Raw genomic sequence first — 26,564 nt, 5'->3', positions numbered from 1 at the left:
CGCGTAATTGCGGATGGAAATCTCTATTAGGCTCGCGGCATTGTTCAGCCACTGCGGAGAACTGAATGACATCATCAGATAGAATCCTCTAATGACTCCGGGGCCTTTTTTGATAATTGCAGTCTACATTCCACTGCCATCTTTCAAGCGGCCTATAAAGGTCTTTAAAGTATTTTGTTTAGACAAAAGCTTGCGACGGAGGACTTGCACGCTCCAAACAAGGGCTGTACAAAAAAACGCCCAGGGGGGGGTGGGATGTTACATCGGGCTGGGATGTATTTGACGGTGAGTGTTTTGGCAGAGGTACAATGCGGTGTTTTCCACCCACATTATCATCAGAGCTTCGCTGCGTAACAATTAAACTGTACATATATAAAACACAAGATACAGTGAGGGAAAAAAGTATTTGATCCCCTGCAGATTGTATACGTTTTCCCACTGACAAAGAAATGATCAGTCTATAATTTTAATGGTAGGTTTATTTGAACCGTGAGAGACAGAATAACAACACAAAAATCCAGAAAAACGCATGTCAAAAATGTTATAATTTGATTTGCATTTTAATGAGGGAAATAAGTATTTGACCCCCTCTCAATCAGAAAGATTTCTGGCTTCCAGGTGTCTTTTATTCAGGTAACAAGCTGAGATTAGGAGCACTCCCTTTAAGAGTGTGCTCCTAATCTCAGCTCGTTACCTGCATAAAAGACACCTGTCCACAGAAGCAATCAACCAATCAAGATTCCAAACTCTCCACCATGGCCAAGACCAAAGAGCTCTCCAAGGATGTCAGGGACAAGATTGTAGACCTACACAAGGCTGGAATGGGCTACAAGACCATTGCCAAGCAGCTTGGTAAGAAGGTGACAACAGTTGGTACGATTATTCACAAATGGAAGAAACGCAAAAGAACTGTCAATCTCCCTCGGCCTGGGGCTCCATGCAAGATCTCAGCTCGTGGAGTTGCAATGATCATGAGAACGGTGAGGAATCAGCCCAGAACTACACGGGAGGATCTTGTCAATGATCTCAAGGCAGCTGGGACCATAGTCACCAAGAAAACAATTGGTAACACACTACGCCGTGAAGGACTGAAATCCTGCAGCGCCCGCAAGGTCCCCCTGCTCAAGAAAGCACATATACATGCCCGTCTGAAGTTTGCCAATGAACATCTGAATGATTCAGTGGACAACTGGGTGAAAGTGTTGTGGTCAGATGAGACCAAAATGGAGCTCTTTGGCATCAACTCAACTCGCCGTGTTTGGAGGAGGAGGAGGAGGAATGCTGCCTATGACCCCAAGAACACCATCCTCACCGTCAAACATGGAGGTGGAAACATTATGCTTTGGGGGTGTTTTTCTGCTAAGGGGACAGGACAACTTCACCGCATCAAAGGGACGATGGACGGGGTCATGTACCGTCAAATCTTGGGTGAGAACCTCCTTCCCTCAGCCAGGGCATTGAAAATGGGTCGGGGATGGGTATTCCAGCATGACAATGACCCAAAACACACGGCCAAGGCAACAAAGGAGTGGCTTAAGAAGAAGCACATTAAGGTCCTGGAGTGGCCTAGCCAGTCTCCAGACCTTAATCCCATAGAAAATCTGTGGAGGGGGCTGAAGGTTCGAGTTGCCAAACGTCAGCCTCGAAACCTTAATGACTTGGAGAAGATCTGCAAAGAGGAGTGGGACAAAATCCCTCCTGAGATGTGTGCAAACCTGGTGGCCAAATACAAGAAACGTCTGACCTCTGTGATTGCCAACAAGGGTTTTGCCACCAAGTACTAAGTTATGTTTTCGCAGGAGGGGTCAAATACTTATTTCCCTCATTGAAATACAAATCAATTCATAACATTTTTGACATGCGTTTTTCTGGATTTTGTTGTTGTTATTTTGTCTCTCACTGTTCAAATAAACCTACCATTAAAATTATAGACTGATCATTTCTTTGTCAGTGGGCAAACGTACAAAATCAGCAGGGGATCAAATACTTTTTTCTCTCACTGTAGCCCGCACAAACGATGCAATTGCCCGCCTGCCCGCGTTTGTGGTCGGCGCTTTGACGCGTTCGCGCGCAAGCACGTGCGGACACAGCAGCAGAGGTTGCCCTAACTTGTCATACACACATATACACATATATACACATGTCCGTAGCCTGTCATTATTTACTTAAAAGGCGTTTATTAATAAATAGCTTCATATCGAAGCCACGAAACCACGCCATTTGCAGGGCAGCACTGTTGTTATGACGTCCATAGGGCGCGAGTGATTGTTATGATGCTGAGTGATTGTTATGATGACGAGTCATTGCTATGATGCTGAGTCATTGCTATGATGACGAGTCATTGTTATGATGCGGAGTGATTGCTATGATGCTGAGTGATTGTTATGATGACGAGTCATTGCTATGATGACGAGTCATTGTTATGAAGAGTCATTGCTATGATTCTGAGTGATTGTTATGATGCTGAGTGATTGCTATGATGACGAGTCATTGTTATGATGCTGAGTGATTGCTATGATGACGAGTCATTGTTATGATGCTGAGTGATTGTTATGATGCTGAGTGATTGCTATGATAACAAGTCATTGTTATGATGCTGAGTGATTGCTATGATGCTGAGTAATTGGCATGATGCCGAGTCATTGTTATGATGACGAGTCATTGCTATGATGCTGAGTGATTGTTATGATGACGAGTCATTGCTATGATGCTGAGTGATTGTTATGATGACGAGTCATTGCTATGATGCTGAGTGATTGTTATGATGACGAGTCATTGCTATGATGCTGAGTGATTGTTATGATGACGAGTCATTGCTATGATGCTGAGTGATTGTTATGATGACGAGTCATTGTTATGATGACGAGTCATTGCTATGATGATGAGTCATTGCTATGATGCTGAGCAATTGTTATGATGACGAGTCATTGTTATGATGACGAGTAATTGGTATGATGACGAGTCATTGCTATGATGCTGAGGCATTGCTATGATGACGAGTCATTGTTATGATGCTGAGTGATTGCTATGATGCTGAGTGATTGTTATGATGCTGAGTGATTGTTATGATGACGAGTCATTGCTATGATGCTGAGTCATTGGTATGATGACGAGTCATTGCTATCATGACGAGTCATTGTTATGATGCTGAGTGATTGCTATGATGCTGAGTGATTGTTATGATGCTGAGTGATTGTTATGATTACGAGTCATTGCTATGATGACGAGTCATTGCTATGATGCTGAGTCATTGGTATGATGACGAGTCATTGCTATGATGCTGAGTCATTGCTATGATGACGAGTCATTGTTATGATGCTGAGTGATTGCTATGATGCTGAGTGATTGTTATGATGCTGAGTGATTGTTATGATGACGAGTCATTGATATGATGCTGAGTCATTTCTATGATGCTGAGTAATTGTTATGATGACGAATCATTGTTATGATGACGAGTAATTGTTATGATGAGTTATTGCTATGATGCTGAGTAATTACTATGATGCTGAGTGATTGCTATGATGACGAGTCATTGTTATGATGCTGAGTGATTGTTATGATGCTGAGTGATTGCTATGATGCTGAGTAATTGGTATGATGAGTCATTGTTACGATGACGAGTCATTGCTATGATGCTCAGTAATTGTTATGATGACGAGTCATTGTTATAATGACGAGTAATTGTTGTGATGAGTCATTGCTATGATGCTGAGTAATTGGTATGATGCTGAGTGATTGTTATGATGACGAGTCATTGGTATGATGACGAGTCATTGCTATGATGATGAGTCATTGCTATGATGACGAGTCATTGTTATGATGACGAGTCATGGCTATGATGCTGAGTGATTGTTATGATGACGAGCCATTGCTATGATGCTGAGTGATTGTTATGATGACGAGTCATTGTTATGATGACGAGTCATTGCTATGATGATGAGTCATTGCTATGATGACGAGTCATTGCTATGATGCTGAGCAATTGTTATGATGACGAGTCATTGTTATCATGACGAGTAATTGTTATGATGAGTAATTGCTATGATGCTGAGTGATTGTTATGATGATGAGTGATTGTTATGATGACGAGTCATTGTTATGATGACGAGTCATTGTTATGATGCTGAGTCATTGCTACGATGACGAGTTATTGCTATGATGCTGAGTAATTGGTATGATGACGAGTCATTGCTATAATGCTGAGTAATTGGTATGATGACGAGTCATTGTTATGATGCTGAGTTATTGCTATGATGCTGAGTAATTGCTATGATGCTGAGTAATTGGTATGATGACGAGTCATTGTTATGATGCTGAGTTCTATGATGCTGAGTAATTGGTATGATGACGAGTCATTGCTATGATGCCGCCGCGAGCTCCGGTTCGGGGGTGAGTCTCGTGGCGCTGTGGCTCCACTCTTCCTTCCGACTCGAGGAAGTCACTGGGAGCTGTGCACTTTTTAAATCATCTGTAGATTGAAAACTCATTTCTTTACAACTCCTCTTCGTGTTTAGTTTGTTGTCCTTCCCCCGGCACCTACGATTTAGCACGATTAGTTACGTGCACTGCAAAAGAAGGTCAACATACACACACACATCCATTTCCGTGTCGTCTGGTGATCTGCGGTCACGGACAAACATCCTCGTCATCTAACCCTGCTCTGGTTAGCCCTTGACCAGCCTGCACTGACCAGCATGCTGAAGTATGGCCAAGCAATCCCCGTGACTGACATGGCATGAGAAGGCTTTAATCCAGCAGTGAAGTGGCACAAGGGATGAAATACTACGTAGAGTTGTGTCTGCATTCATGTATGTATGTATGTTGAACGTCTTTTTCACAGTACGTAGCCAACCGTGCTAATCGGAGGCGCGAAATGCGAATACATCTCAAACGACCTTGCCCCATGGAGATACTGGACCCCGCTCTAGGGTTGTGGAATTTCCGCCAATGACTCGACTGTGAGAGGAAGATGAGCTCGCTGGGTGGCAAGGTTGGCGGCGTGCTTGACTCGCAAATCTCAAACGGTGGAACTTCGTGTCGCAGGGTTGTTCAAATGAGCACCGTTTAGTGCGGAGTAACTCTAGTGGAGCGAGTGACCCAGCCTCTGTCAAAGTAACGAGGGATTTCTACGGGTGGCTCGGGGCTGCTTACAAGAGATGAGTGCTGCTCTAATGCCCCTTTAAGGAGGGAGAGTATTCGGCTTTTTGAAATGCACACAGACACAGCCTAAACTCAATTATTCAAATTAAATCAGAAATGTCTCTAAAATGTCTCACACGGTAGATGATAGACCCCTGCATAGGAAAGGTTAAAAGTCTTCTGATACAATATCTTATTGTAATAAAGCCTTTTAACCAATCGCAGGAATTGATGCGAGCGGGATCTTACGCGTGATGGATATGCCGTCATTCTCGGTATAATTTTGCGAATGTCATGGCCCCCTGTTGTGGCGATGTTCGTGAAATAAGAACAGCATATTGCCGCGGCCTTAATAGCCGTGCCACCGCGATACTTTGATTTTTCACTCATTGGATGATAGAGTATTGACAATCTGTCTTCATTAAGCATAATGCATCATTAGTTCTTATAAAGCTGCATTCACCAAAATAATAGTAACATCTGTTATGTATTAAATGATCTGATGGGAACAGAGTAAAAGATGGATTGCTCGGGCCCCTTCATTCTGATGACAAATGCTCTTAATTTAGTGCGACTCCCCTCCTTTTCCTCGTATTTCCAATAATCTATACACCGGTCGCTATTAAATTGTCAGTGTTGATACAGAGACTGCCCGTTAGAAAGACAAAACACAACCTTTTCACAGACTTATTATCGCGGATGTCTCATCAATATTTCTGGGGGGGTGGGGGGGTGGGGGGGTGGGGGGTGACGCCCCGTCGCGACCCGCGCCACCCACCCATCGCTGGCACGGGACGAGGCTCAGCAGGGCAGTTGCTGGAACTCGGCGTGCCCGGGGATAGAACGCGCCGGGCGCTGTGGCGCGTACTCCTCACGCTGGCTGCTGCCCTCCCCACCCCCCACTACCCCCCAGTGCGACGGTGAGGAGTCCGCACCCAGGGAGGAGAGAAGGGGAGGCGGTCGCCCCCCCCCCAGCGTCCCTTCTCCCGCGTGGGCACACGCAGAGGGGGGGGGGCTCCGTAAGCCATTGACCGACGGCAGTCGGAGAGCGCGGGCCGCGAATCCACGTCTTTTTTTCCTTTTTGTCCGTCCGTGATGGAGAGGCGCGCCTCCTCAAGTGTGGAGAGGTGGACGGAATCAGGCCGGTCACCCATCGCCACGCGAAACAAGCGGTCGCGTTGAATGCGGCGTTTCCGCCAATGTACGCGCGCGTGGCGAATTTCTTTCGCGCCGTTACGGAGCCAACGGCGCTAATCAGAGGTTGCGAGGGCAAGGTCAACAAACGAGCTCGATGCATTCTCGACGTCGGGACTCGAAGTCGCCGGCTGAACTGTTGCACGGCGCTCGCCCTTTTCAGAGCGCGCGAGAGACGAACACCGGCGCGAGGTGGAGGTGGCCGCACCGCTGGGCGCTCTTGGGCGAGGGCGACCGCTGTCCAGGTGGACTCGCGAGCCATCGCCCTGGGACATTTCCCGAGCAGGGTGCGCGGGCTTGTTCGTGAGAGCTGGGAGCTCCCAAGGAGGCAACCTCAGAATCAAGTTACGCCAACGAACTGCGCGGCTTTCCGTGGGTTGTGCCGCAGACAGCCCCAGGTGTGCCTCGCTGCAAGAGCGCGCAAGGTGGCGCCGTGGTGGAGAGATGTTAACTCCCTCGCCTGGTGTGCAGGAAGTCGTGGGTTCGATCCCGACCGTGACGTCTGTTGTATAATTGGGAGTTTGCGTGTCTCTCTCCCCGTGGCCGCGTGGATTTTTTTTCTCCGGGTCCTCAGATTGATTTCCCTCCAAAATTTAGAAACGTGCTGCTTAGAACATTTGGCTACTATACATTTAGGCATGATAAACAACTTCGTTGAGCTATCATTTGTGGCCGGGTCGCTTCTGAAAAAGAACTATATAGCTCGGATGGCCTTACCTGGTCAGATAAAATAAAACAAGGTTTAGTTTAAGGACGCCGAAGCCAAGATTCGGTGGCTCAAGCGGCAACGGGAGACACCGCACGCAGAGAATAATCCCCGTCTCGCCCGTGTTCACATTTGCTGTCTAATTAGCCAAGCAATTAATCACACTGTATTACACACACCAATTAATGACGGTCTCCGCTTTATTAACGGCGTCCCGTTTGATTTGCCCCGAAGTCCAGCACCCAACGATGACGAGAACCATAGCAGCAGCCGCCGCGCGTGGAGAGCTGTGTGGGTGGATGGAACATTCTGGGTGGATCTCTGTGGGTGGATCATTCTGGGTGGATCTCTGTGGGTGGAGCTGTGTGGGTGGAGCTGTGTGGGTGGAGCTGTGTGGGTGGAGTGCTCTGTGACCACCAGCTCAAAGCGAGAAGTGCCTCCCCGCTCGAACGAGCCTAAGGGCAATGACCCTGGGCCAGTGCTGGAAATCCCACGTGCTTATGGCGTTGGCTAGTCTCTCAACCAATGGTGAGACCGACAGAGTTGTACATGTATGTACGTAAGTTGAACTTCGTTCGCGCCGTACGTAGTTATGGCAGAGTAACGACAATGATGGATTGAAATGACCCCAAGGTGGATTGAACTTACACCCTTACTGCTGTCGAGCGCTGGCGATCGCTGCTTTTCCTACATAACTCACGGAGTAAGAAACTAATTGCTTTGGGGTGACATCCTCTCCCACTTCAAAGGGGGTGACGGTGGGGGCGGGGGGGGCTGATATCGCAGTGGCAGCCAAAGGCGGCGGGGGGGGGGGGGGATCCACACCCGAACACGTCCACAAGGAGGGAGATGGAGTGATGAAATCAGCTCGAGTAGAGGGCGCCAGATGGATCACTGCATCGCAGGACTGCGAGAGACGTCGACGGCTTGGGGAGGTCCTCGTCCAGCAGTGAATTGATCGTGGCTGATAACGACAATGACGACGACGATGACGATGCCGTCTTATTAGCTCAAACAAGTGGGGGGAAGGGGGGAGGGGGGAGGGGTTGGCCCACCCTCTTTGCCAAACGCACGGAGCATGGAGCAATGTGTGCGGCGTCTGAGACGAGTGAGGCGCTCGGCGGTGGCGACGCGAGGAAGGTCGACGACTTAGAGCGGGGGGCCTGTGGCCGGTGGAAATCAAATCGAATGGTAGATCGGCGCCTGTTTGTAGAAGACGAAGAAGTAGAAGGGGGTGGGGGGGGAGAGAAGGGGCGGCTTGTCACCAGCGTGATAAAGATTTTGAGCAGAGATCCAGAGGCGCGATGTTTGATGTCTGATGACACGAATCGAGAAAGCAGCCAAACAGCATTCTTATCGGCCTCCCTTTTCTTAAAATTCATTTCATCCTGCCACCGAGAGATTAAGTGTCCTCACTGTCGAAAGGAGAGGGAGCTTTATCAAAATGGGGAGTGAAAACACACACACACACCCACAGACGCGCAGAGAGAAATTCCTCTTGGAGGCCTCGCGGATTGCCCTCGGTGCTGTTAGCGTGCGCCTTTGGGGTCTGGCACAGGAACACGAGGAGGGGGGGGGGCGAATAGTGGCCACCACCACCACGCCCGGCCGCCTTTGTCTCCCGAGTGGCGATGCTTACACACCTGGCCAGGTACTCATTTGAGGCTGCGTCGACCGAGCAGAGGCCCCGGGAGTGGTTCAGCCAATCGTAACCGGTGTTGACCGTGAGCGGAAATCTAAACTCGAGGCGCCGCCACGATAATACCGCTCACGTGACAAAGACACAGATCCCCTATATAGCCTTAACAGACTGTTGGGGGCAAGTGCTGTTCGCGAGCACCTATCAAACTGCTCGCTCCCGTGACACACACACACACACGGACACACAAGACAGCATGGAGAGAGACACACACGGTCGCAGACACACAACAGACAGACAGAGAGAGAGAGACGCGACGCCCCGAGTGTAAGAACCAAACAAAAACGCATCCTCAACAAGAGCCGCAGCCGCGGCGGCGCCACGCATGCGGTGAGTGGCGAGCCCAATTAGCGGCACGGTTGCAGGTGAATGAAACCCCCTTCTGGGTGTCCCCCCTCCCCTACACGCACCTCCCCTCCCCCTATTGACCGCCACAGATCGCCCACACCGCCGGCAATTCCCCCCTGGGGGCACTGCCGTGTGCCAGGGTGGGGGCCCTAACAGGGCTGGAGGGATGGCGGTGGGCGGAGGTGGGCGGATGTGGGGGGGGGGGCTGAGAGAGAGGGGGGAGCTGAGAGGGGAAGGTGCTGAGAGAGAGAGGGGGGCTGATAGAGGGGGGGCTGAGAGAGAGGGGGGCTGAGAGAGAGGGGGGGCTGATATAGGGGGGGCTAAGAGAGGGGGTGCTGAGAGAGAGGGGGGGCTGAGAGAGAGGGGGCTGAGAGAGGAGGGGCTGAGAGAGAGGGGGCTGAGAGAGGAGGGGGGCTGAGAGAGAGCAGGGGCTGAGAGAGAGGGGGGGGGCTGAGAGAGAGGGGGCTGAGAGAGAACAGGGGCTGAGAGAGAGGGGGCTGAGAGAGAAGGGGGCTGAGAGAGAGGGGGGCTGAGAGAGAGAGGGGGGGCTGAGAGAGAGAGGGGGGCTGAGAGAGAGAGGGGCTGAGAGAGATAGGGAGGCTGAGAGAGAGGGGGGCTGAGAGAGAGGGGGGCTGAGAGAGAGTGGGGGCTGAGAGAGGGGGGCTGAGAGAAAGGGGGCTGAGAGAGAGAGTGGCGGCTTAGAGAGAGTGGGGGCTGAGAGAGAGGGAGGCTGAGAGATAGGGGGGGGGCTGATAGAAAGGGGGGCTGAGAGAGAGGGGGGCTGAGAGAGGAGGGGGCTGAGATATAGAGGGGGGGGGCTATGCTTGTGTGGTCTCCCGGATAATCACCTGTCGAGCGAACTGCGCGGGGGGATGGAGGGGGGTGGGGTTCGGACGGCGAGCAGCTGGAGGAGCAGGAGGAGGATGCCCCACCCAGGCGGCGGTAGTGGTGCTGGTGGTGGTGGTGGGCACGTGAAGATGAGATGCAGAGAAAACAATGAACCGCTGTTCCCGGAGCTTCAGGTAACTTTCCCTTGCGCGGCTGCTTGCTGTCATGCCCCGTGACGGGACGAGCCATCCAGAATTGATTTAATCCCACGCTGAGAAACAATGCTACGAAAAAAATGCGCGTGTATGTGTGTGTGTACATTCACATGTACGGCCCTTTCATTTCTTTTTTTGTAATTCCACAGCTGGATGTGGGCCTCCCACACACTCCGCGTGGGTTATTCTAACCATAATTCACCGCGCTCTGGTCTTTCTGAGATGTACCTATGTTGAACTTCTTTCGCACCGTACGTAGCCAACCGTGTGAATCAGAGGGTACGGGGGGGGGAAGGACAACAGGTTGGGAGGGTAAACGTGGGAGCAGAGGATCGCAGTCGAGCAGTGGATATTTCTGCGCTGTCCTTCTGCTGCTCGCAACGTAGCACAGATACCCGGCCGCCGATGGCAACCTGGCATGCATGCTGGTCACCCATCCAGGCTCTATCCAGGCTCAACCGCTGCTTAGCTTCATAGACCTGGCAAGATGAGGCATATTCTGGCGTCTTTGGCCATAGAGATTACGTACAATTGTTTATCCACAATGTTTGATTTTTGACACGTTTTCTGTAGAACGCCTCCCTTGCTAACCGGCGCTGTGAAGACTGCTGCGGCAAATGACGCAAGTCAGCCGCTGTGTTGTGGCTTCTGTATTAATTGTCACTGATGCTCCTGTCACAAACGTATCGGTCGCAATTTGGCTTGAAAAAATAAAGAGCGGTAGCGCCGGTCTATAATGCGGTTAATACAAATAAATCCAACACTAATTGGTCTTATTTTCACAATTATATGCCTAGACGTACGCGCTATATTTATTATTATAAAAGGAGGAATGGTGCCAGTGGTTTTTGCACTGCGCTGTGAACCCATCCGCCCGCATTTAATTCCCAAGCACGGCTAACGTCAGTTGCCAGTGATGTGGAACCCGGTCCTGGGTCTGACCTCCCTTCACTCACTTGCACTGGCCTGCGTGGTTATGTATGGTGAGAGGCCTTCATCCCGCAGTGGCTTGACAAAGGCCTGTGCGTGATCATTCTCATCGTAACTATTACAAAGTCAAAGTGCCCGTCTGCTCAAACAAGTAATGGGTTGACAATTACTTCTGTTTGGGGGCACTGAGCCAATGCTGAAAATTCGACGCGACCATGGCTTCTGACTGTGAGTCAAGCACTTTACCTGTCGACCAATCACTAAAACCCAATACAATGTACGTTATATAATAATACCCTGTATATACACACAAAGACAAAGATCCCCCGTGTAGCCTGTAACAGACTGTTGGGGCAAGTGCTGTTAGCGAGCACCTATGAAGGCCGGAACGGTACACGAGGGGGTGGGTGGCCAGCACCACGCCCGACCGCCTTTGTCTCCCCAGTGGCGATGTTTACACACCGCACCGGGCACTCATTTGAGGCTGAGTCGACCTAGGGGAGGCCCGGGACCGGTTCAGATAATCGTCACTGATGTTGGCCGTGAGCGGGAATCGAACCCGAGTCGCCAGGTTCATAGCGCAGCGCGCTAACCGCTACACTATCGTATATACACACGCACACACACATAGAGATCATTGGCTGTCCTATGGGTATACTGAACCCTGTCATGAAATGTGGAATTGAGGCCATCGGATCAGTGCTGCCAAATAGAAATGAGCGTCACCCCATGTTAATTTCAGCGTGCACACTTTGATTGACACGTACACACACACGCACGCGCATATATAAATGATACAGCGTATATGCCCTTACACATACAGGTATACTTTGCTCCGGTCTAGATTGGCTGCTGTGAGCACCGAGAGAACTAATTCCACATCAATGGGCTCTTTATTTTATTCACGCAGCTGCAAAGGAGGGCTCTTAGTCATCGCCCTATTCCCCCCCCCCCGCGCCCCCCCCCCCCCGTGCAAGCCGTCACTCACGCGCGTTCACTCTCGGCGCCTCGCCCCGGATGAGGCATCAGGGATGAGCAAGACCCCGGCCATGCACAATCACAAAGGGCTTAAACTAAAAGCTAAACAAATTGTAAATGTTGTGGATGTACTTCAACACACTGGTTGGCTGAAGTAGTAACTAAATTGCCGCGCTGTTTACGTGACAAACCTTACTGGCTGTGTCGGGTGGTGGAGGGTTACGACACATTTATACTTACGCAATCTAACCCAACAACCTTTAAGAATAAAACTAAACTACGTATCGTTTTACCACGTAATGCCCACTGAGCTATGTAGCTCTTTTTCAGAAGCGACCTGGCTATCACAAATGACAGCTCAACGGAGTGGCCTATCATCGTGTGGACATTGAAAGCAGCAGCCAAATACTCCGAATGTGGAGGGGGAAACCCTGGAAGGCGACTTTCGCGCAGTCGCCGCCCAGTTCACGCAATCGCTCCCGACGCTACGTGGTCATTTTCCAAAATTCCACATTCTTACGACGAGAGTCACGGAACATCCGCGGAGGGCTCCTCGCGCATTCGTAATCACTTTAGCAGCCCCAGTGAGATGATGGACAGAGTCAATCACCGGCCAGGATTTGAGCTCGCAAACTTCCGATTGCGAGAAGAATGCCCTAACCACAGCGCCACCCGGCCGGATCATTAATATCTTAGACCAGGGATGTAATCATTCCCACCTGTGCAAATGCATTAGCAGACCTTCTTGTGGTGCATTAATTCCTGCCGAACGGGAGCCCTTAGAACTACATCTGGCTCGGGGCCAGCTGCAGTCTTGAGACCTCCCGGTCACCTGCTGAATGTCGGAGTGTGCCAATGCCACCCAGTGTCCCGTCTGCTTTGTGGTGGCACTTGCAGTAGGGCTGGTTGGTTCTGGGGAGAAGAGGGGGAGGGGGGCCTGAAAAAAATAAAATAATGAAATGGAATGCACTGTGGTTACTGTGTGCACCTGCGTGTGGCAGAGCTGCCCTCGAAAAACATTCACAAGGGATTAAATGTTTCATTTTCTCAATCGCTTATTAGAAGACCCTGCAAATTACTCCCTTGCGCCGTGCCAACTATTTATCTCATGCGGCCATAAAATAACATTTGCACGGAAGGGAATGGACCTTTATTTTTACTGGGTCCTGCCAAAGGAATGTGGAATATCTGCTGCCGGCTGAGGGGATGCCGATGGAGAGCAGGGAGAGATACTTTCACCCGAGGCTTGACTCCTGGACAGGTTAATGCCATGGTCCTGGTGCTCAGCTCGCCATTGGAAGGTTGCGATTTGGAATCTCAGCCAAAAAAAGACAACTCAACTCATCGTCGATCTAGGGCCGATCAAATAAATACGACTATGTAGGAAGCCAAACAGAAATAATGTCACGAACAGACTGTCTCTGTCACCCACGGGGAATTCGGAATTTCCAACCACCGGTTCAGGGCTGAGATGTTACTCGGATTCGTCACGCATGGCCACTTGTGAAGGGGGTGACTCTCTCTTTGTTGCGACGGGTTCATCATTGACTGGGTGCGACTCCAGTACGAGTTCTCATCTCACAAAGCAACGAGATGCAAGTTTCAGCCACGATCAGGGGTAGTTCTCATCCAATTGTCCCTTTGGGGGCCAATCCAAACGAGTACCACCTTACGGGAAATCAACAGTGGCTTTGCTATGAATGTAGCTGCCACTGCCACGGGAATGTGGAATTTCCACCACTGACTCAAGGCCATAAAATAGATGGGTAGCACCTCATAGTTGCATGATTTTGGGGGCTGAGAGGCGCTTTAGCTCGTTATATTCGACGTGACAATAGGGTGACATTTATAAAAAAATTACTGTTAACTGGGTTCCTTTTTAACACACACCACTTGTTCAAACACATTGTTCCGGAGACAACAATAAAAAAACTAATCAAGCTAAGTCTTCAAAAGCCTGTCATTTTCATACAATCTGAGTCGACTGTAATTAACGAAAAATGAAATGCACGGCTTAATGAGAGAACCAGACTATTATAATCGTTAATTAGAATTAGCTTAGATTTAAGAACTGCTGCACGTCATATTAGCAGAGTAGCAGTCATTCCTGATGCTCCAGGATTTGGATTCGGCTTCTGGTGATGTCACCCTAGAGCACGAGTCATTTGGAATTACACGTTTATTGATTGATACACACGGGCAGCTGGGATGTGTGGCGGTGATGTCAGCAATCACCGTTGAGAACTGCTGGTGCAGATGATACTGGTGAAATATCAGCAGCAGTATTCCTCTGGCAGAACCATTATTGGATTTTTTTTTCACGTGGCCTGCAGTGTCTTCTTACGAGTCTCCTCCTTGTCTCTTTATTACCGCAACTATGAAACCTGCTACTCTCAGAAGAATGCAGTATTACTTATTTTCCTTTGTTCTCTCCTTGCGCAGATCAGCTGTGCAACTCCCTTCCTCTCCTTCGCCTCTGTTCCCAGCCACGTGTCAGAGTGCACCTAGCCTGGCACAAGCGCTGTGGTGACGTCACCGCCACTGAGTGGCGAATGGCTGCTGCTGTTGTTGTCTCACCTGACTCGAGATAGCGAGCGAGCTCTCACCGACCGCTCGTTCTCTCCGTCGGTCTGCCACCTTCATCTTACGTAATGGCACATTTATGATAACTACCTTGCCCGGTATACAGGAGGTCGTGGGTTCGATCCAGACCCTAACGCCTGCTGTGTATTTGGAGTTTGCGTGTCTCTCTCCCCGTGGTCGCGTGAATATTGATCCGGGTCCTCCGCCTTTTTCCCTCCACATGTTAAAAAAAAACACGCGTTGAGAATATTTGGCTGCTCTAAATTTCCACACGATTAAGCCATCCCGTTGAGCTATCATTTGTGGTCAGGTCGCTTCTGAAAAATGGCGATGTAGCTTCGTGTGCCTTACCTGGTAAAATAAAATAAAAATAGAATATAGCTTTAGTTTACTTATCATTGTTCAACATCGCGGCTACTTCAGAGTAAAATATCACTCTCGAAGCAGAGGCTGGGATGGTCGATTCAAACGCGAGAGAGAAACCAAAAACAAACCTCCTTTGGCGGGTGAGTGCGATTGTGTGTGTCTAATGTGTGTGTGTGTGTTCTTTTTAAGTTGAGCACACCAATAAAAAAAAACACGAGTTCGTTTGTCACAGCTCATTAGCAGAGCCGCCGCACACGTGCAGGAGGAAAGCATCTGGTTGTGCGCTACGGCGGCACGGCACGACGGAGACTCGGGGACAGATTGAAGCCGAGCCATTGCGTTTACGCGCAGCTGGTAGGGAAGGAGCCCGTCTGCCGTGACTCTTTCCGCGTCTTCCCGACGACGCCTGCGGGGGAGCGAGTGGCGCCTGACTCTTCACACTGCGCCGCTGATGCTGCCGACCCCGGGGGGATGGGGAGTTCGATTTCTCGGGACGTCGTTGCAAGTCAGTGGCGAGTGGTCTCCGGAATCGGTTCCTCGTTCTTCCTTGGGTCGGTGTTGGCCCGAAACGAGACCCCGCCCCCCCCTCCCCCGGTGCGGAGTGGGAACGTCGGCCGCGATGACGCTGCCAAGGTGGCCAGGTGTAGTGGCTGCCACACGAAACCATCGGAGCCGTGCCGGCCTCAATGGGTGCTCATTTGAGAGCCCTTGTTGTTGTTATTATTGCGGTCTCTGAGGACAAACGGTGAGTTACTCTCTGTGCGTTTGTCGAACCTGCTAATGCCTAATGCACTCATTGGAAGGCCTCGTGTCTCATGCATAATTAAAAAAAAATAGTACGTAATCATTTACAAACCCTTGTCGATCTACTGCTGGATAGAGGCCTCCTCACGTCGTGTCAATCATGAGGTTTCTCACCATACCTCACCATGCTGGTCACTGAATGTCGGTTGACGGGGGTCATTTGCTCATGAGTGAGTGCCAAGGACCAGTCACTCATCACTGATGTTAATCGTGGCCGGAGATTAAACTCAGGTCGCCGGGTACTCAGGCCGTTGGGTTCATAGAACGTTGCACGAATCACCGTGCCACTGCTCCATCAGTCAGTATCCTTCACTTGACGAGAGGATGACATGAACCCAACGAGGCGCGTAAAACGACGTCGCCTCTTTTGCGAGGGGCAATCCTCGATATACGAAACAAGAAGCGTGCCCACGGCTCGCCTGGTGCCCCGCTATCCCACGATTGTCGGCTAACACACCACAACGTCATTGTTTGAATAAAACACAGCCATACTTAAGGGTTACGAGAAGACATCGGTACGATGTGCCGCCCGGCTTGTACCTTGATGTTAGTTATCTGATGCCGATTAAAACAAGCTATCTCGAGGAATGGGTTTGACGAAGGCTCCTGAAGCATAGAAGCGCCCCAACCCCCATCCCCCCCCCCCCCCCCCCCCTTAGGGAAACCCAACTCTGGCCGTACTCGCGATAATCCGGGTAAATGCCGGGAGATTCCCTGTCGCGTATTTCGGCCCCATCGGGAAGGGGGGCGCAGGGGGGGGGGGGGTGGCGGAGCGCGCAAAGGCCCCGAGAGGGAGCGCTCATTGACCACCGCGCCGCGCGTCTCGGCGGCCTCCCTTTGTTTGAGAGGAGAGCGAGAGAGGAGAGCAACAACCAGAAACGGTTACTCTAAACACACGCGCTCGTGACTAGCCGCTGATCCCTAAATGGAAGAGCACCGTGTGTAACTACAGACGCGGCTGTCGACGTGTTGTTACGAGAGAACACAAATGGTTCACGTTGTTTCAGAACAGTGCTCGATAATGATGATGATGATGTGTGACCTCTTTATCCGCGGGGCGTGCATGAATTCGTAAGTACATGTTTATTTTTTGTCAGATGAGTTTAAGTGAGTTTGGAGTTTTTCGTTGTATTTTGTACATGGATCGTCCTGTTTTTCCAGTTTGCCCAGCTATTTCGCAATGGAGATCCGTGGTGCATAAGCGTAACACCCCCCCCCCCCCCAAAAAAAAAAATACCAATCATCAACATTGCAGAGAACGAGTCATCAACGAATACTGCACAACTAAAGAAACGAGGTGTTTAACGGTCATGAACAAAACACGTGCGAATCGAAAAACAGTGCAAACATAATGTGAGAGCAAGAGGGGACAGAACAAAAAGTGTTTGGTCTAAGTGAATGTAAGCTCCGTATTTTGGTATAATAGGGGCATAAACACGCGCAAATCCAAATAAGCCTGTGCGAACACAATGTGAGAGAGAGAGAGAGAGGTGCGCAAATAAAGCTAGGCACGTGTGCAAGTAAGCTCTGTATTTTGGTCTAATTGGGACATGAAGAGAGCGAGTCAAGGGAGGAGAGCAAGCTGTAGCTGAGTGGCAAGGAGATGCCGGGAACGTGTAACAACAAATCACTTTGATCAAAGTTTAGACAAAATTAATATTTAGTAGCAATTAGGAGGCACTTCTGAGGCTATACGGGAGGGAGTCCGAGGAACTGAGTGGTACTTTAGGTAATTATCGGATTTTTTTTAAAGAGGACCTTTAGCATACAGATAGCCCGGTAATCGTCTCTGGGCTGTCTGATGGGCAGCAAACCCTCCAAGACAACGTGAGACTTGGTCTTATTCGTTCAATTCAGTTCAGTTTCATTTATTTGGTATAGCCCTGTGAGCCATTCGGCTCTTGAATCGGGTGCAACCGCAACAAACAAAAACATAAACAAAGAAACGCCTTAAAATGACTACGTGCAACAGAAAAAAATGCAGGAAAAAACAGCAAAGTCTTCCAGAAAAAGCACCGAATATCAGTGCTGTGTGCAAAAAATCCCAGTGGGATGCAAGTCAAACAATAACAACCATAAGAAAATTTAGATTAAAGTTATCAGTCTGATTCTGTACTACAACAAACAAACATGGCTAAACCAAAAGTTTTCAAAATCACCGAAATAAAGCTATAAAAGCAATGTAACAGTCATCATAGGAACTGTGATTCAAATTGAACAATAAACGATATGTGCATAACATGTACGACCGTAAGGGTGTCCTGGGTTAAATAATCTGCAATATATTAAAAAAACAAATAGTTCAAATACTATGTTATTTTGTACACTACATGGTGAGGGTACCATCACCATTGCTATTAGCATCTTCATCAACAACAGCAGCTGCAAATTCAGCATCAAAACCAACACAAGTATCATCAGCATCATCACTGTCATCATCATCATCATCCTCACACCAGTGTGTACACAATGTACACCACCTAACTGGGCCGCAGTCGGGTTTGTTTGGGAAGCCAAGCAGCAGGGGGGGGGGGGTGTATTTAAGATAGATGCTGGAATTGTTTCATCCACCGGAGGTAGTTTGGTGAGACGATGGAGATAGCAACAACAACAACAAAACCCGCGTCACCCCGAGGTGCGGTGTGACCCACACCAGAGAAGGGCGACTGCGGCGCGACGAGGAATTGTTATAACACATTCTCCTGCGGAGGGAGCTGGTAGGAACGTTGGGTTGCTCGGTCAATGGCCAGGGTCAACGGCGGCGTGATGTATTCCGCAAATATGCCCGACTGTGAGGGCGGGCACAAGCCGGCGTGAGTAGGTTAAACGTTGAGTTTTATAAGGGCACCACGGGGTGACCAACCCCTCCCCACCCCTCCCACCCCCCACCCAGCCCCTCCCCACCCGCCCCACCCTCCCCACCCTCCCCTCCCCATCCTCCCCACCCTCCCCTCACCACCCTCCCCTCCCCACCCTCTCCACCCAGCCCCACCCCTCCCATTTTATCCGGGTGTCCGGATACACGTGGACAGACATCCACAGACATACACAATTAATCCCCTGCCTCCTGTGAATTAATCCCGGTTGGGCTTCCAGTCCACTACGCTTCCTACCAGTATTATTTCTGTATATATATTTGATGTACATCCGTCATACATTTGTTGACGGACTGGTTATATTTGATTTGGAATATTCCAACTGTGTAGAAACCCCCCTGTGGTTAGACGCTCTGTTGGTTATACCCATGACGTCACTTCCGGTTTTATATACCCGGGTGTCCGAATACACGTGGACAGACATCCACAGACATACACAATTAATCCCTTGCCTCCTGTGAATTAATCCCGGTGGGCTTCCAGTCCACTACGTTTCCTACCAGTAATGCCCATTAGCAGCGCATTTGTTATATATCCGGGTGTCCGGATACACGTGGACAGACATCCACAGACATACACAATTAATCCCCTGCCTCCTGTGAATTAATCCCGGTTGGGCTTCCAGTCCACTACGTTTCCTACCAGTATAATTGTTACGTTATTCCGGGACACGTGCGGGTGGTCACAATTGCGAATGTTTATTTGCCGTGATTGCCAAACGATCATTTGCAGTGTTTATTCTGGACGGTGTGAAAGCTGATGAATCCCCGGGCAGTGTTTTATTGTTGCTTTTGCGACCAGGTGCACAAGTCACCCGGAATGCACCCGAGATTTCAACCTCTCAGGCCTGAGCCTGGATAGATCTTGAACGGAGGACCGCCATGCAAGCAGTCGGTTCAAAATAAAGGTTTTTTGGTTCGATCGCGTAAGTGTAAATGTGTCGTAACCCTCCACCATCCGTCACAACAAATTATTAAGGGATTTGTCACGTAAACAAAACGCCAAATAGTTACTACTCCAGCCCACCAGTGTGTTGGAGAGTAAATCCACAACATTTACAATTTGAGTAGTACGACGTTTCGATGGTAATTACATCCAGCATCATCGGGCGATTTGCCAGAATAGTGAAGCAATCCACCTGCTTACAGTCTTAAATAGAGCAGGACAACGTCATCACTGAACCCAATCAGGTGCAGAGATCAGAGGCGTACTGGGGGGGGGGGGGTGATTGTTGTAATTATATAATAGATTAGTCATCAGTTAATTAGTATGTGTTTCATCTATCAGGAATTGTAATTGTAAGACGTGTAGTGGATTAACACGCGGATACAAGGGGGGGAATGGTAAGGACGCGCGAGTTATGGACGGTGGGGTCGCGTAGGGCCGGCCAGGTGCGGCGGCAGGAAACTGTGCGGTAATGACGGGCCAATTAAGCTGGAGAGCGATGTACGGCTGTGATTGGCTGGGGTTGGTGTCAAGGGCGGAGTGGCGTCGGGATGTCTGGGAAAAGAGGGGGGCAAGTAACAGGTGCGGGGGGGGGGAACGTGGGGCGTCGGTGGCACGCGGCCTAATTAATTGGTTGGTAATGAGAACGGGGGATATATTCGGGAGACGGGAAGAACGAGTGGAGTTGTTGTCGCTGGGACTGGAACGAAGTAGGTCGGGGAGAACCGGAGTGAAGCCATAGGAGACAGAACAGGCTAGCAGTAGAGCAGAGACAAGCAGAGACGAACAGAGACAGAGCGAGATACAGCGTGAGACATAGAGAGACAGAGATACAGCGTGAGACAGAGATACAACGTGAGACAGACAGAGAGACAGGGACGACGCAGAGGGACAGTGAGGGATAGGGGAGGAAGCGGAGTGAGCGAGACGGGCGGATCGCGGCGAGCCAGCTGCGGCTAAGCGCAATGACGAAGTCGCAGAAGTAATGTGAAGAGTTGTAATAAAGTGGTGTCGGAGAAAACAATAAAGTTGTCCGCGTCAAGTCAACCACTATAGATGTATTGCTTAATAATACGCTTCCAGGCTGCGCTAAGCCTGTAGCTGTCAGAGCGGTTACAATTATGTGTTGTCGGCTACTGCCAGTGTATGGGCCTACGCTGTCAGCAGTACAACGATGTCTATAGTTGCAGTGTACTATAGCTCCAACGTCTATGCTCCCACCTTCACGATCCCACACTGACCAGTGAGGTTTGGCCCAAATAACTCCGTTGACCCGCGCGGCGTGGGAAGGCCCTCGTATCCAGCAGTGGCGTTACAACGGGGTCTTAACGTACCCTTGAATTTTTGCTCCAATTGGCCGGGCAAAGTGGAGTTTAAGTCAAAGGGTCCTCCTCAAACGAGTACGCTGCCGTGCTAGCCTCCATTGGTGGCACCTAAAACGCCAAGTTGTGAACATTGCACATCCCCACGGCAAGGCCATTCTACCCAGCGGGCGAACACCATTGCGTGACAAAGTAGTGAATAATCTTAACTTAAAGCTTTCGTGACTGCAGGAATTCACTTTCTTTGGGTCTTTCGGTAAAGTCACGTAGATAGGTTCAAAGAAAACCCATCTACGTGACTTTACCAAAAGTACCGAAATACTTTACCGAAAGACCCAAAGAATATAAATAGTGAATAATCATTTCATTGAGGCAATAAATGAAATGCACAGCGCTCTAAGCGAGTGAGCTATTTATTGATCCGTTGCCTACGCCAGGGAGAGCGCTCGCGCTGCGGTTGTGGAAGGCACGGGGTGTGTGTGGGTGTGGGAGCGGTGGTGCAGCGGTTAGCGCGTTACGCTACAAACCCGGCCACCTGAGTTCCATTCCCGCTCACGGCCAACATCGGTGACGATCATCTGAACCGTTGCTGGGCCTCCCCTAGGTCGACTCAGCCTCAAATGAATACCTGGTGCGGTGTGAAAACATCGCCACTGGGGAGACAAAGGCGGCCGGGCGTGGTGATAGTCACCCACCTCCTCGTGTGCCGTGCCAGCCCTCATAGGTGCTCGCTAACAGCACTTGCCCCAACAGTCTGTTAAAAAATATATATAACTTTTTTTATTTTTTCACCAGGTAAGGCCAACTGAGCTATACAGCTCTTTTTCAGAAGCGACCTGGCCACATGATAGCCCAACGAAGTGGCTTATCACGTGGAAAATGTATAGCAGCCAAATACTCCAAACGCGTGATTCTAAATGCGGATGGAAAAACCGGAGGGCCCGGATAAAAATCCACGCGATCACGGGGAGACCACGCAAACTCCAAAGAGACAGCAGGTCGACGTCGCACCCACTATCTCCCGTATACCAGGCGAGGGAGATAACATCTCGGCACCGTTGCACGTTAAGGGGTTATACGGTGGGATATTTGTCTTTGGTGGTAGGGTGGCGATGGGGGGTGGGGGGGTTAGCCGCGGCAAATCGTGAATCGGTGGATTTCCCGGTGCGAGCCGTAATTGACTGCCCGCTGGTGCGGATCGAGAAGGTGGGGGCGCGGAGGGGGGCGTGGGGGGGGGCGTGGGGGGGGGCTATCGTCCGGAGCTCTCCAGAAGCTCGGCGAGACGCCCGCCGATGTCGAAGTGGAAGCCGGGGGGGGTGGTGGTGGTGAGGGTGGGAGGACTTTTGTTTTGCCCGTCGGCCCCATTCCCGGGCACGCAATTCTGTGACGCCGCGTGTCGCCCCCCCCCCTTCTCCGAGTGGGGCCGCTGACGGAGTTCTGCGCGAGGGGGGGGGGTCGTGCAAGAAGAGAGAGGCGAGCTCTCGGTCTTTGGCGTCCTCCTCGCTCGCTCGCTTCTCCTGACAAACGATGCCCTCGCTAACCCGTTGTGTTGCTCGCGACGTTTCGCCTTCAGTGCGAAAGGGAAGGTAGGCGGAGGGGGGGGGATGAATGGCTTTCAAAGCAGTCTACAGTGACCGCTTCAACATTTGAAAGTTTACATGACCGGATGAATCAATGACCACGTAATGAAAACGTAGCGTTTTTGTTTTTGTGATCATCCGTTATAACTGATGTACGCTAAGCTTGTTGGAGCGGTGAACCCAGCCACCTGAGTTGGATTCTCGGCCGTGGCAAATCTTCAGTGGCGAGTGAAATCTGAACCAGCACTGAGTCCAATACTCCTCCACCAAAGCATCGGGAGGCCTTGACCAGGCAGTGGACTGACAAAGGGCTGGTTATTTTATTTGTTGCTTTACGCAACTTCTATTAGAAAGCAATGATGTATTATGTAAGCTTGCATTATATTAACCTCTTATCGTTTTAATCGAGCATTGAAGCTTTCGTGACTGCAGGAATTACTATGCTCATTGGTTATTTCGGTAAAAGTCACGTATGTAGAAATAAAATACAATTTTTATAAATCACAAATAAAATAAAATTTTAATAAATCACGACGTTTCGAACGCAACACAAGCGCTCATCGTCAGGTGAAAATGGGGCAAAACAAATAGCGAGGGAACACACAGAGGGACATCACACATAGAGGGACATCACACACAGAGGGACATCACACACAGAGGGACATCACACACAGAGGGACATCACACACAGAGGGACATCACACACAGAGCACACATAACGGCAGACTGCACGGAGGCAAACACAGCAAGAAGATGGGAGACGCGAACTCAACAAACCTTAGAAACATAATGTGATGCAAACCAGTCGGCCAACAACACAATTAGACACTAACCTGGTTGACCACGTATTTCAAAAGACGGCTAAATTTTGTGTCCATCTTCTGGGATGAACATACCAACGTAAGTGTGTATTTTTGAATTCATTCGGAAGGGTTCTTCCTTCAGAAACTCTGATCCAAATGTCACATTCCCATGGCTGGACCAGTGTTTCCACAGTACAACTGTTGCTGGCTTCTGGGAGAGTGGCATTTCATTGACTGCTTGTCTGACGATGGGTTGAGATTTGAGCTCGTAACATTGCAATGAAAACGGTTCGATCATTCCAACCGGATTCATTTTAACAACACTTATCAGCGTGCATCAAAGACAAAGATCCCCCCGTATAGCCTTAATGGACTCTTAGGGCAAGGGCTGTTTGCGAGCACCTGTGAAGGCCGGAACGGCACACGGGGAGATTGTTGGCCAGCACCACGCCCGGCCACCCTTGCCTCCCCAGTGCTAATGTTGACACACATCACCAGCTACTCATTTGAGGCTGAGTCAATCTCGGGGAGGTCCAGGACCGGTTCAGATAATTCGTCACCGATGTTGGCCGTGAGCGGGAATCGAACTCGGGTCGCCGGCGGGTGGTGGCGGGGGGGGTCTGGTAGCACGAGACACCACACGCTCCGGCGTTCGCTCCTCAAAACCATGTTCCAACAAACGCCTCGCTGGCGATGCTGGACGCGAGTTTGGTTTGGCGAACCCGGCGGTGACGCTTTGCCCCTCGAGTGCCGCCGCCTCTCGCTGTGAGCGTTCGCGTCGCCCCCCCCCCACCAACCCGCAAGGCCCCGGCGCGCAGCGCGAGGCCCGCAGAGTCGGAGCGCTGGAGGCGGGCAGGCATCTCTGACGGTAAACAAAGAGGGGCCTTCTCATTAGAGAGAGAGGGGGAGGGGGTGGTGAGGCAGCGCGCAAGGCCCTTCACCCGCAGCCCTTTATCTGCCTTTTGTTCTGCGCGCTCCCATTAATTAAGGGTACAAACCGAGCCGGAAACGCCCCACAAAGGGGCCTCGGTGTACGGCGGCCACGCGGGCTGCCCTCACGCGCCCCCCCCTCCTACCACCTCCCCCACCACCCCCATGCTCTCACTTTTTATTCGCACTAATTGGTTCTCTCTGGCCGGGACGCGGGGATTCCCCGTCCCGGCTGCACGCAACCGCGGCCCGTGTCGACGTCGGCGGTCGACCAAAGCCGACGCGCAACCCAAACGCGCCCCCTCCCCCCCCCCCCTTGAGCTCCACGGCTGCGGTCTTCGTCTGTGGTTCGCGGCGGCCGGCGGCGTGGTCCATGGCTGCGTGGGTTGCGTCCGGGCCCTGCGCGAAGGGGGCGACAAAGGCGTCACCCGTTGTCCGACGAGTGGCTTCGCTCTACCGAGCCAAAACACGGGCACGTGTTGGGTTGCGCAGACCAGATGCCTCGTCGTTGGGCTCTATTCGGTGCCAGTTTGTTCATGTCGAAATGGTCCCACAGCTACTTGGTCCCCGATCACCCAACCGGGATCACGCGTAGATCATTTGCGGCAGACGAATGGTCCATTTGCATGTCGGGTGCTGAGTCACCTCGTGCCGCATCGGGACAGCTGCCACTGGCAGGGCGAGGGCAGGGAGAGGGGTACGGGGGGTGGCGGGTGCCCTTTCAGATGTGTTGTGTTGCGAATGACGACGCGGAGGAAGGTCTTCAGGTAAGGGCTTGCACCGGTTCATTAACAATGAAGGTGGTAAGTAAACACCAGGGGTCGGTGTCCTACACTCGGTCCTTCACGTGGACCCTTAGCTCTCTCTGCTGCTAGCCTGCTGGCTGTCTCTTCGGGCTCTCTCACTCGAGTCGGGACGGGGGTTCAGCCAACACCGCCCGACCGAGGGGAGCAGCACCTCCCGAACTACAGCCGGCTCCTACAGACGTTTCGAGCTCTACCCCTGGCTGTCTCTTCGGCTCCCTTCATCCCGGGCTCCCACAACGACCCCGCTTTCGTCACGCCCCCCCCCCCCCCCCTTAAGTACCCGAGGTGACATGACGTCATCGCACCACACAGCGCGTATGACTCCTCTACAGATGTATCGAAGGTGAGACACGCGAGGCAAAGCGCTTTGAGACGCCGCGGTGTGTACAGGAGGGCGCCTCCATCAAGTACACGATCGGCCGACTGCCATCTCACGGAAGGGGGGTAGCGCTTGCGACTGTATGCGCACCGCTCCGATCACGCGTGGCGCTCCTGCCTCCAGCTGTTGCTGCTTGGCACCTGCGTGATGATGCATCGATGTTCCTGTATATGCGGTTACGGCACACACAATGATCCTCTTTATAGCCTGAACAGACTGTTGGGGGCAAGTGCTGTTAGCGAGCACCTATGAAGGCCGGCACGGCACATGAGGGGGTGGTTGGCCAATATCCACGCCCGGCCGCCTTTGTCTCCCCAGTGGTGGTGCTTACACACCACACCGGGTACTCGTTTCAGGCTGAGTAGGCCTAGGTGAGGTCCATGACCGGTTAACATAATCGTCACCGGTGTTGGCCGTGAGTGGGAATCGAACTCGGGTGGCCGGGTTTCTAGCGCTGACCCGCCACACACGTGCACACCTGACTGGGTGTGTATGTCGTGAGAGAGGGCTTGACTCTCAATTGAAGGGTCGCGCGTTCAGATCCTGATCGCCAATCATGCGATCAATAAACTAGGTGCCGCTTTGTGGGAAGTCACAAGTAGTTTGGTTCCATTAGCACCGTGATTGGTCCGTGATGGATATTAGTATTAGTATATTAGATATTAGTAACTGCAGGTGGTTCATTATTGTGTCGGGTGGTGGCGGGTTCAACGATACATTCATATTTACGCGATCTAACCCAAATATAAAAAAAACGATATCATGGTTCATTATTCAACTTTAAACTACTACACTTTTTTTGTTAACCAAGTAAGGCCAACTTTTTCAGAATCGAACCTGGCCACAGGTGATAGCTGGACGAAGTGGCTTATCACGTGGAAATGCATCGCTTATCCAAGAACCGTGGCCTCGCATTGCTCATGATCCCATAGGACACGTAAACTGCACTCGCCGCTTAATGAGCACCACAGCGAAGTAGGTTAACAGTGGTTGGCCTCTGGATGGACTGGCTCCTGCCATAGGAATGTAGAATTTGCTTCACTGACTCGGGAGCTCACCAGTGGAATTTGGGCGTCATCCCATTGCTCACCGACCCGATGGATTGTGCATTGTGCGGGCTGCCGCGGTCGCGA

The 26,564-nt window shown here is 51.0% G+C and overlaps 1 protein-coding gene across 1 annotated transcript in view; it reads left to right on the top strand.

Moving 5' to 3' along the window:
* The first annotated feature begins 15,282 nt into the window (after positions 1–15,282).
* LOC116940219 (caspase-3-like) overlaps positions 15,283–26,564 on the top strand; it is a 101,793-nt gene continuing 90,511 nt past the window's right edge. Inside the window, exon 1 of the mRNA XM_076065647.1 lies at positions 15,283–15,491. The gene's annotated coding sequence lies outside the window, so the exon portion shown is untranslated. The remainder of the gene's footprint in view (positions 15,492–26,564) is intronic.

Source organism: Petromyzon marinus, chromosome 8 (assembly GCF_048934315.1).
Source record: "Petromyzon marinus isolate PM22_M1 ecotype Great Lakes invasive population chromosome 8, UKy_Petmar_22M1.pri1.0, whole genome shotgun sequence".
In the NCBI taxonomy this organism is placed as follows: Eukaryota; Metazoa; Chordata; class Hyperoartia; order Petromyzontiformes; family Petromyzontidae; genus Petromyzon; species Petromyzon marinus.
This window is presented reverse-complemented; position numbering and strand designations above follow the sequence as displayed.